Raw genomic sequence first — 12349 nt, forward strand, 5'->3', positions numbered from 1 at the left:
ACTTCCTATTGCCCTTTTCCAATTTCTTTTTTAGTTTTTTTTTTTTTTTTGCTACTGTGGCCACTGGCCAGCCCCACTAGAAAGAGTTTATATAATATTTATATTTTGTTGTTTTATTTAAATTTATTTTATATATTTAAATTATTTTGAAGAATTATTAGAATCAAAGTAAAATCTTATACGATTAAATCAAAACCAAGCTGTCGTAAAAAAAAACATAATTATGGACATTTTTTTTTGCAATATTATTTTTGTTAAACTGATACAGATTCAATTAGAGTGTGATGAGTTCATATTCGAATGAAATCCAAAATCAAACAAAGAAATATTACCTAATATTTCCCATCAGAAGAAGCGCTAAAAGCTTTACAACACAGAATCAGATGGGACAGAGATCAAGATCGAATGGGAAGTGATCATTTATGTCTCTGCATTGTCCTAGCCACTAGTTCTTTAATAAACCACATTTAAAAAACAACTCATCATCTTTTAAACAGACATCATCATCTTACAACAACTCATCAGTTTTTTTATTTTATGATGCTGCAATTTTTTTAATGAACCGAATTGCTTAGTCCCTACCTGTATATGCCTCTTGACAGTCTACAACCTCTCATACAGTTTCTGACCCATCTTCTGAAGAATCAGAGCGCAGCACAGAAACACATGCAAGCCCCAGTGGTTATGAATATGAACATAAATCATAAGCTTGCTTACTAGCGATGAAGGGGAATCATAAAATAACTGTGTTTTCTATTATTATTATCTATCAAACAACTATTATGGTGTTCTGTACAAAATTGCCATCATTTTCAAATTAACCAGTTTCACGTTTCTTTTTATTACAACAAAACCATTCAGAACAGAGAACACCTAGCAAGCTTTTTACCTAGTCCTTCTGATTTCTTGCTCATTGGGTTCTCAAGTCATGTCAAAAGTTTTACCTGGAGACCGCTGTGTTTAACGATCTTATGTAATCTTGTTTACACATATGGTTTAGAGAGAGTTGGGTGAACTGGAATAAGAATGGTATTGATGTAGCTATGATCTTTTTAAGTCTTTCCATTTTGATGTGGCTAATAAAGTAACATTGAATCAAATTCAAACGCAGTATAGAAGAAACTAGTGATGCATCTGCAGAATACATTAAAGAACAAAGGGGCATCATAGATTGTGATTAAAGCAGAGGGATTGAAAAGGAGGAGCTCACTGTTGCCATTAAAGCTGTTCGGGGGACTACTCAAGGAACCTCCTATATCAGAGACCAAAACCACATAGACAGTGGAGACAACACTGCAGAGAAACAAAGCTGCCTGCCTATTGACACACTAAGAAAAGTTGATTATCTATGAATGTCGTTGTCCGTATAACGTTGGTTCAAGTAAGACGTTAGTTATCTTTTCAACAAGCATTGCACATATCTATATACGATATGTATCCAACATGCATATATGTAGACAATATATAATAAAAGTTACCTGATAACACCGATGGCAACACATATCAGCCATTGTTTCCAGTCAAGCTTTGTTGTCGAAGCGAATTAACCGAGGAACTCAACAATAATGATTACCTGACAAATGAATACAAGGCGGTTTTGGTTTAATGTGGAAGGAACAAGGGTTTATTAAGATGGACCAAACTACAATTTACCTGGAGGACAAGAGTTTTGGCTATTATATACCCATGAAGAGACGATTCTTGATCACACCTTTGAAGCTGCTCTTTGATATGATTGACCTCTTCAAGTGGCCCTGTAAAGAAGACAAACAACTTCTGTGAGAAAGGAACAAGTCTTAAAGGAGTCAAGAGATAAACAGAGGAGATAAAACCTAGAGACTCACTAAACGAAGAAGAAGAAGAGTCAAAGAGGAGAAGAAACGTGAACAGAAGAAGTCAACATAAGAAATAATGTTTTGTGGTTTTTAGGTCTAGATGTGTTTGGGACTGCAGAAGTGATTTTTCCCCAACAGAAAATGTCTAGTTGGTTTTGTTGTGGCCCATTCGTAGAAGTAGTTTGATGTACTCTAAGCTAAGTACTACAGTCAGAATAATTAGAGAAGTTGCTAGGTCTGATTCGGAACAGTGGAGAGTTGTTGGGAGTTGCTGTAGCCTAAACACAAGTGGTGTTGCTTGTGTAAGTGATCCTAGGTGTCTAGAGTTAAGGTGAAAAGATATATGCAAGTGTGTGTAGTTAGTAAAAACTCTATTAGGTATGTGTGTAAGAAGAGTTGTAAGGTTATGGATGTAATGAAATGAAACAAGTTTAAGTAAAATCGATTTCTAAGAGAAAAGAGTGGAAAATTAAAGTAAGACTGAGTGAAAACATACCTGAAGATATGAGCAAGAGTTCAACATGGTATCAGAGCTCAACTTGATAGATAGCTAGGAGCCTGTGCCTGTTAAAGCAAGAAACAAGAAAAGTGAAGAAGTCAGAACAAGAATTACCAAAGAAAAAACCAGAAAAGAAAACGAGAGAGATGGCGATAAACCTGCAATTATCTCAACTTGTTATAGTCTTTGATGGCCAGAATTACGAGTTCTGGTCTGCAAGAATGAAAACTACACTCATGAATAAAGATATCTGGGATGTTGTCAAAGATGGAGTACCAAGCCGAACCTACATACAACTCCTACAGCAGAAAAAGGAGTAGATACAGGAAATTGTAAGGCTCGCTTAAATCCAAAGACATTGCTGCCCTTCAACTCATTCAGCATGGTGTAGCAGACATCGTCTTTGATGAAGTCCTCTCTGAAACTTAAGCACATCAAGCCTGGAAACTCTTGGAGCAATCCTACCAAGGTAATGAAAAGTTCAAAACTGTTGAACTTCAATCCCTAAGAAGAGAGTTTGAAAATCTGAAAAGGAGAAAAAGTCAAAGCATATTCTGATAGGATCCAAGCTGTAGCAAATCAAATGAGAGCATTAGGAGAAGGCAAAACTAACTTTGATTTAGTTGTCAAAATGCTTGCTTCTATGCCTAAAAGCTATGCTTCCTTATCCTTTCTAATGGAAGAAACTAAAGATCTAAAGACTGTCACTTACGCTGAACTAATTGACTCCTTGGAAGCACACGGGAAGCCAATGCTGCAACTTCTCAGAGTAGGCTCAGAGGCACATGCATCTGAAGTTAATATTCCACACTCCACAGCAATAGCCCTGGCATTTTGGATATTGTCACCCATCACCACACGGACCTGAAAATCAACATATATCATCAAGCGTTATTAACAAGCTAAACAATAAATTTTCGTCATTGACCTTTTTCAAGAATATATAATCGAACAAAGGAAGTACCTTGACACCAGCATTTTGACACAAACTGAATCTTTGATTCCTGGTCTACATGGATCCTGTGCACATTTCAAACATTTCAATAAGAAACACTACCAAGAATATTGTAGGACATGACATGTAGATTGCAAAATGAAAAAGACAACTCCATAAATTAAAACCATGACTAACCTCCAGAGCATGATTCCGATGTTGACAAGGATCACCTCCCTGAAAACAACAGCTGAGAAATATTAGATTGAACCTATCACTCTCGGTAAGCAATTTCAAGACATAACTCTAATACACAACACTGAAAACATCAAAAGAAACAAACACAACCTAGAAAACAACACACACTTGAGTTGATAATATAACAGCAGAAAGTGTCAAGACTCACACAAGAGGCAAGCGAAAACATAATTGAGGAAGAACTAGATAGAGAATGGAAGAGAGAATGACTCACCAGAGAAAACTTTAAGCAATGGACAGAGAAAAGACAAGAAGCTTGATGACTTGCTGCTCGTAGTCAATTTTTGTGATGCTTCATCCGTTTTCGCCTCTGAGTTGCTGATACGTTTTGCTTATAGAAATGGATATGATAGATTATAGAACTGGAATTACAAAAGAACTGAGGATTTTGTTAATGGAGCTCCTCCCACTCCCCCTAAAAGACCTCACCAAATACCCGATAACCCTCTCTTATTCTCTCCGATCTTATATATAGCCATACTCAAGACATAACCTAAACTAACCATGGTTAAGTCTCACAACAAACCATGGTTAAGTTACTTATTATTATGCATTTTCACTGCTTCTATCAATACCCCTGCCTTTGAAAACAACCTTGTCCTCAAGGTTGAAATAAACAACCTGTTTAGCCAACCCCTTCTTTGAGCTTCCCAGGACAGTCAACATCTGGCAACACTTCCCACTTCACCAACAACTCCTCTTGCTCTGTTTTAAGACTGTCTCTAGCCTCCAAATTCAAATTCCGTTCTGATTCGACATGGAGATTTTCCTTTAGCTGCATCAACATTGTGTCCCTTGCTCGTAAACAGAGTCTCACACGTCACCATGTCTTCAATTTTGCCATGTCTTATTGTTTTTGCCAAGGAGGACACTGAACTAGGCAATAAGATTATCTGTTTGGCCAGTGGAAACACCTGCTCTATCTCCCAAAGTTTTTGCTCAAGATAACAAATTTCCCAAGCCATGCCATTCTTTTCTTGTTCCTGTTCAGCAACCGTGTTTAGATAGACAATCAGAAAACCCATCTCCATCAACTTTACTTCCCTTTCTCGACTAACAGCAGCCACTCTGATTTTCAGCATTGTTTGAAATTTATCAGCAGTAGTGAAGGCTAATGAGACTGTATGCTTCTGTTTTGTTGAGACCTCCATTGCAGCAGCAAGTTCCTGAGAATAGTCATCACCATGCATGAAACCTGCAGTAAGAACCAGTGCAACTATTTCCAAGCTAACCCCATGTCTCCCATTTAACGCTTTCGTTTTGTCAACACCCCCACAACCTTCATCTTTACTCTTAAGCAATCTGATTTTTGTAATTTTTTGCCACATGTGCTCGATCTCTGTTGATTTAGAGGGTTTCTTCCATCCCTTCAATCTGATTTTCGTATGATCAACCAAAAATCTCTGCCACTGAATCTTCTTAAAGCAGAGAAAGATGTTCTTTCTAAACTTGGCTCTCTTCCCGCTTGTCATGGAGTGCTTCTTATCAACTGTCATCATCCTCAACACCAGCTTTACACCAATCAATGCATAGACACAATTGTTGAACTTAGTAAGGTTTCGGTTACACTTCAGCCTTGTTCTCTTCATCACTCTGAAAATCTGCTCAACAAAAGCTCCCTTTGAGTGAAGAGTAAAGAACATCATTAATTTCTTCTTGTGCTTATGTCGAAATTTGTGTCTCTTTCTGCTAGTACAGCTCATCCTCTCCTTAGCTATGTTGACTCCAATTATTAGCACATCAATGAAAATTTCCTGAAACTGACTGTCCCATTCTGCAAAAGACGTTACAACACTCCTTATCTCCTTCTTAGGTAACTTCAATGGCCATATCTTGTCAGCCACTTGGTCAGTGCTCATGTTTCTCATGTTACTAAAGCTTGTTAGCCCCTGTGATTCTCTCACTGCCCAAGTTTTATGACCTTTGCACTTGTTCTTCCCCAGATGTCGAAGTAGCTTCTCCACGTGCAGCACCTTGAATCTGTATTTGAGCTTGTTGTAGAATCTCTTCTTTTTCCTCTTAAGTTGATCATTGAAATCCCTCTGGTGAAGAGAATCGATTTGTGCATTCTTCCTAAGCTTGTTTTTGACTTTCTCTTTGAACTTTGTTCCTTGGTTCCACTTTTTGGAGGATGTCTTCTCCCTTGTGATTCTACTTTTATTCCGCAGTCTATCATCAGGCACTTGGAAACAGTCTACTTTGTTCCCAATTTGTGACTTCTTCGTCTTTACCTTAGCTTCCCACAACAGCAGCCTATCAATCCCAACACAAACACACATCACTCTTTTACATCCTTCCATTCCCATCCTGTTTTGAATTTTGAAGTCTCTCTTCATGTCAGACTGAAATTTGAGTTGGTCATTGTTCTTTGGTTTGAACTTGCACCTCCTAAACTTACCACATTTCATCTTTTCCCTTTTTCTCACTCCTTGACCTTTCCATGGTCTCTCAACAACCAGTAAATGTGTATCTTTGTTCACTTTGGCTTTTAATTTCTCCTCTTCCCTCCTTGCTTTTCCTCTATTGATATTCTTCTGGAATTGAGTAGGCATAGGTTCCACTTTTTCAGCTTTGTATTTAAACCCCTTAGCCTTTGTGAACTTGTTCTGATATCTCCTATTCTTTCTTCTAGACATTTTGCCGAACAACTGGTACGCATTATTTAGCTGAGCTGCTTGTTCCTTATGGCTTTGTTGTCTCTCTAAACCATGTGAGAAATGAGGTCTCAAGTTACCATGTATGCTCTTGGCCAACGCTGTCATAACATCTCTATCTCCAATAAGATTATAAAAATTCTCAAATCTAGTCGTTGGAAGCCTCTTCCATCTCTTCCTCTTCTTCTTTGTGTTCCATTTTCTTCTATTAGGCATTTCATCGAACACTTGGAAGGCATTTTCACCTCTGTTGGCCTCCATCTGTTTTTCTTCCTCATGTGCGTGCGTCTCTCCATTCTTTATGTCAGCAAACCCACTTTTAATCTCCTCACAGTCAGAAGCTACCTTCTCCTTCTTCTCACCACTCAGATTTGGGGTTTCAAACTGTTCTTCAGTCTCAAGGAGATATTTCTCTAGCCTATCTAAATAGCTTGACCATCTGCTCACCTTAGAGTCAAATTCATCACTCTGCGTGTAAACAGTCACAATACTCTCTTTTCCTTTGCTGAATCGTTGAAGCAGACCCATCTTGATCTCATTCCAGCTAGTGAACGCAGTCCGTGACTCCTGGAACCACAATAGAGCATCATCTTCCATAAATCCATATGCAAAAGAAATCTTTGTCTCTTCCATGAATCCATGGTCCGTGAAGTAATCTTCAACCCATGAAATCCACATCGCTGGATCTTCATCGCCATAATAAACAGGAATCTCCACAGAACCATCACTATCTCCCATTGGGTCGAGCTGCTCTGATACCAATTTGATACGTTTTGCTTATAGAAATGGATATGATAGATTATAGAACTGGAATTACAAAAGAACTGAGGATTTTGTTAATGGAGCTCCTCCCACTCCCCCTAAAAGACCTCACCAAATACCCGATAACCCTCTCTTATTCTCTCNCTCCACATTGTATATATAGATAGACAAAAGAAATAAGCTAAACCAGCCCCGGTTTACTCTCACACTAAACCTTTGTTAAGTTGATACTTAAGAAAAATATGATTAAGCCATTGAACTGCTTCTATCAGTTGCATGTCCCGTTTCTTGAATTTTGTTTCGAGAATCGATGAGGTCGATGAGAACGAAACGTGGATGATGGAAACGACGCAATCGGACAACATAGATATAGGGCAAGAGACCAGTTAGTAACCTGATGTTTCTCTCATCGAACCTGGACGATCTGCATCAGACCTGATGTTTCTCTCATCGAACCTGGACGATCTGCATCAGAGGTATTTAATTTCACTTATATAGAAAGAAAGAAAAAAAATCGGTTAAGAGGAAGAACACTACCTGAAGATGTAGCGCCGAGAAGACAACGATCCATCAGAACCATCACTGACAGAGCAAAACATCCTCCGCAATCTAATATAACAGATCCAAGAGGTAAAAATCACATGAACTAAGAATATGATCAAACATTAGAAATAGGTGCAGCATGATAGATACATAGGTAAAAAAAAAGGAAAGAGACCAGTTAGTAACCTGTTTCCAAGATGATTTTGTCACCTTCTGCTTGCGCATCTTATAAGAAGTGTTAAGAGGAAGAACAAAACCAAGAGAAGAAGCAAAGCATCAAAAGCCATTATCCAAAACCAAACCCAAAGAAGAATTCACAAGTAGGAACGAACTAGATGATCGTGAGCCACATTGCAAACTTACCCGTCCCTCCAAATTGTTGCTTTTTATGATTTAAAAAGGCAACTACAGAGAGGTTCTGGTCTTTAGCTTATCAGTGGACCAGCTTAGGCTAGCAACTAATGAGACTAATTTGTTCACAGAATATACTTACCCGTAAGCGAGAGTCAAGTGACATCTACATGGTAATCTAAGTCATCCTGCATGGAAGAAAGGCAGATTTCATTAGAACAAGAATTCAAAATCAACAAAATGAACAACAGCGGCCATTTCTTATGTTAATTCAGTTAATAATCACAAGCTGTGTAAGTAACATTACCTTCTCCTGAAGACTTTTTTTTTCTTGCCCCCGCATTTTAGTACCGATAGTTTGTTGCTTCTAAGAGCCGCCAGCATCGGAATGAATTTCCCGGCCAAAGCAAAAGATGCCAACTGGTCAAATTAAAAAAGTTCAACTTAGACGTTTGTTATGTTTTCAACAAGCATTGCACATAGATGAGTCGGTGAAAGCTCACTATAACACTCGGAAGTAATTCACAAATCAACAGAGACACAATCAATAATCACTAGCCAAACGCAATAATCAGAACACCTGAATCTACCAGAGATGGAAGCTCCAAGTTCGTCCCTATTGAAAGATAACTAGGCAAAAGCTTGAAACTTTCAGTTTTTGCTTTCTATGCAATCTACACTGAAAACAACAAACATATAAAGCCACCACACAAACTCATGATGTACAAATGCAAGGAAGTGTAGGCAAGGAAGCCGAAACAGAACTTCCACTTTGCAACATCAAAAGTCGTACGCAATGATAATGACTTCATCTCAAACAGAAGCAATTAGTATCACTATAACACTAGGAATAGATTCAGCAATTAATCCCAGTGCCTCGACGGTCTGCATCAAAGAGACAGAGATATTTAATTTCACTTATTTAGAAAGAACAAAAATCGGTTAAGAGGAAGAACACTACCTGAAGATGTAGCGCAGAGAAGGAAACGATCCATCAGAACCATCACTGACTGAGCAAAGCATCCTTCACAATCTAAAATAAGAGATCCAATATCACATATATATATAAGATATGTATCCAACATGCATAAATGTAAACAATATATAATAAAAATGACCTGATAACACCGATGGCACCGCACATCAGCCATTAATTCCAGTTAAGTTCTGTTGTGGAAGCGAATTTACCGAGGAACTCCACAATGATTATCTGGCAAACGAGTACAAGGCGGTTTTGATTTGATGTGTGGAAGGAACAAGGGTTTATGAAATGTAAATTACAATATTTATTAAGATGGACCAAATTACTATTTACCTGGAGGAGAAGAGTTATTATATCCATGAAGGCAAAATAAATCCTCTTTCTGCTTCAGATCCTACACGGAGGCAAAATAAATCATCCACTGAAAACAAAAGATACACAAGACAGAGACACATATCATAAATTTCATATATCAGTGAATTTAAATGCTCTACGTATCAGTATTACAACAGGTGCAGAAAAGATATGTACCTTGTGCAGCAGCAACCTCTCTCCGCTTCAGATCCTACACAGACGCAATCAACTGAAAAGAAAGATACACAAGACACCTTTAAACTGGCTTTCCTTAATCACAAAAAGTTTTAAAATATGCCTCAATTTCTTCAGGAACTGCAAAGGTGCTGCTTGAGTTAAAGTTTCACCTGCTTTCGTCGTCAAAGCTCAGCTTCTTTGGCTTGGAGCTCCTTCTCTTTCTTTTTTTCAAATCATGTACACCTAACAATGAAAGGATAAAATAGGAAAAATCATTTAAACTAATTCAAGAGTATCCACCAAATCACAAAAAAATGAACACTGTCTAGTCCACTGTCAATCAAATTCTGTGTACTAGAGCTCGGCCTGTCATGAGGAATGTGAACAGTACGACCATAGCCAAAACCAGCAGGAACAGTCCCCTTGATTCCAAAAAGAATGTAGAATCACTACACACCGAAAACAGTTCAAAGACGAATACAGGAGCACCTAGCCATTATTATAAGAATCAAATATAAATTACCAAGTACCAATTCAGGGATAAATGTTATGAAATTTCAGTATATTGTTATGAAACTTGTTCATTCTTCAAACAATCAACGAGGAAAACAGATGCATGTCAGATGGCATGCAATCAAGTGTTTAATGCACACATACAACTTTCTCTAGGGGAGAAAAGAAGCTTTGTACCTGCTTAGAAACTTCCGTTGAAGCTTTTGAAGATGTCTCATGCATGCTGCTGGTTAGTCCTTACCATTGTTTGAAGATGTGTTTCCTGCAACGGTAAGAAAATGAACCAAAAAAGGATTAGAATTGGTTGCATTGAATATAAACCAAGAAAAGAAAAAAGAAGATTACTATTGGTTGAGTAAAATTGAAACAGAACAAAGTAAAGAAAGGAAGATAGGTTATTGAGATAACTTACAGAGAAAAAAGAGCAGTTTTCTCCATCGGAGGGAAGGGAACTTCATACTTCAAACCATATATCTTCGATCCTGCACACCGAATCAGAAGATTACTATTGGTTGAGTAAAGAAAGGTAAGAGAGGATACTGAGATTACTTACAAAGCAAGAAGAGGATTCATTAGGGCCACATTACCATCTTCATCGATGTAACTTCTGCATGATGCCAGGAAAATTTCAGAAGCTCCTTTCCAGTGTGAACATAGGTATCACTCTCCACTGTCTCAGAGTTCCACGGCGGCGATGACTTCAAAAGGAAGTTAGACGCAATCCAGGATTTTCAATCTATTGTTAACAAGCAACAAGCAACGATGGTGAAGAATGAGGAATGAAAGGGACCAAATAATATGACTCATGGCATCAACAACTAGTAACACTTCTGTTGGATTTAGAAATTTCCTCAAGTCTTTTAGTTCGTCCATCATGCCTTTATCTATGTGTCACAAAGAGTCAACTAAAGCTGCAATAGACTTATGATACAACAATGAATTTGAAGGACGAAAGATTACCTCAAGCCTCCCTGCAGTATCCATGATAACTACATAGACAGTGGCACTACTCTTTTCAGGACTAAAACTGCAATAGATATATGATACAATGAGTCTCAGAGATGAAAGATTACCTGAAGCGAAGCCTCCCTGCAGTTCTCCCTTTTCTCTGTCCAACATATTTAAAATAAAGAATAAGACAACCAAAATCGAGTTTTATGAAATGCTATTTGTCTGTTTAATGGAATGGAATAAAGGAACAGAGAAAATACCTGGTGTCATCACTTCAATCATTGCTGTTTCCATGACTTAAAGATTCTTTTCTGCTACTCGGCTATGTGCTGGACTCACTTTCCCCATTCTGGGAATCATTCCAATTTCCAAGAACTCGTGTCATCGAACCCATTAGCGCACCAGTACGTGTCTGCTTTGGGAAATCGTTGATGTCAGAACTTTGCACTCATTATCTTCTTCTATAGATCTTCAGCATCTTCTTGACGCATCTACAAAGACAGATGAAGAAGAATTCAGTGTAGAGAGACAGAGAGGGGAAAGAGAAAAATGAACTTTTAATATCTCCGACCTGCACAATGACTTACCTGAAGCCTCCCTGCAGTATCCATGATAACTGCATAAGTCTTTTTTTAGCTTCTTTTAGACCTTCCTTATTAGCTATACATCTGCAGGTTTTAACATCAGTCCCTGCTACATAAACGGGCACACCAACCTGAAACAAAGAGAGCATATCAGGGAATATTGAATATATAGAAACGAATATCATCACATTTTCACACAGAGGTTCTCTGAAGACATTGATTCTACTACTTCTTTAAGTAATGCAATAACGTTCTGACTCAATCATGGCCGTTGATTCCCCCCCCCCCCAGACAATTGAATAAGACAGACTTAACAAAGAAAATGCAACTAAGGCAAAAAAATTCATGATTTGGTAAAAATTGATAATTGTATAATGAATACCTGTAAAATTGATAATTGAAGCCTCGCTGAGAATGAATCCACCCCACCCAAATCTAGAGTGATACTCAACTGTACACAACACCGTTGCCGGGAAAAAACGAATCCACCCCACCCAACCCTCCCCTCAATCTATCCCCGGAGAGAAGCTCCAACATCATCATGGAGACATGTGATTGTAGCCTCTCTAAGGGCTCTTTTAACTCGTACGATTACGAATCGTCTCCACTCCGATCTATCTCTCCTCTTCTTCGTAGCTACAAAGAAAAAAAAAAAGAAAAAACATTAAAAAAGTTATTATTATTAAAAAAAGAAAAAAAAAAAAAAAAAAAGGACNNNNCCAAGGCTTCGTAGGTAGTCATTGTTTATTGGGCTGAAATTGTTGTTATTGGGCTTTCCTCTGTTTCGTGAACAGCTTCATTACACAAAACAAATCCTTCTCTGAGCATATTGCGAAAACAGTTTTCACCAGAAGCTCCAGAACCTTGAGTACCGTATATATCATAACAATGTTTTACCTCTTATTCAGTCAAATGTATCATAACGAAAAGACAAAAAAAAAAAAAAAAAGAA

At 37.9% G+C, this 12349-nt stretch overlaps 2 long non-coding RNA genes across 11 annotated transcripts in view; both read right to left on the minus strand.

Moving 5' to 3' along the window:
* LOC104734242 lies at window positions 1014-4253 on the minus strand. 9 transcript variants are annotated; one of them, XR_759134.2, is made up of 9 exons: window positions 3741-4253; window positions 3467-3505; window positions 3299-3354; window positions 3047-3198; window positions 2493-2859; window positions 2332-2399; window positions 1654-1754; window positions 1211-1573; window positions 1014-1076 (listed from the first exon to the last, which is right to left on the minus strand). It is a non-coding gene; the product is annotated as an uncharacterized LOC104734242 (long non-coding RNA). The 9 variants fall into 9 exon arrangements; XR_759139.2 differs by having other exon boundaries at window positions 1014-1573; window positions 2493-2547; window positions 2629-2859; window positions 3741-4251; XR_759138.2 differs by having other exon boundaries at window positions 1014-1573; window positions 2493-2547; window positions 2625-2859; window positions 3741-4251.
* Window positions 12127-12349, minus strand: part of LOC104734243 — a 1530-nt gene continuing 1307 nt past the window's right edge. For both annotated transcript variants that reach the window (XR_002034846.1, XR_002034845.1), the window contains one exon: window positions 12127-12260. This is a non-coding gene — a long non-coding RNA (uncharacterized LOC104734243). The remainder of the gene's footprint in view (window positions 12261-12349) is intronic.

This window comes from Camelina sativa, chromosome 13 (genome assembly GCF_000633955.1).
Source record: "Camelina sativa cultivar DH55 chromosome 13, Cs, whole genome shotgun sequence".
Lineage (NCBI taxonomy): Eukaryota > Viridiplantae > Streptophyta > Magnoliopsida > Brassicales > Brassicaceae > Camelina > Camelina sativa.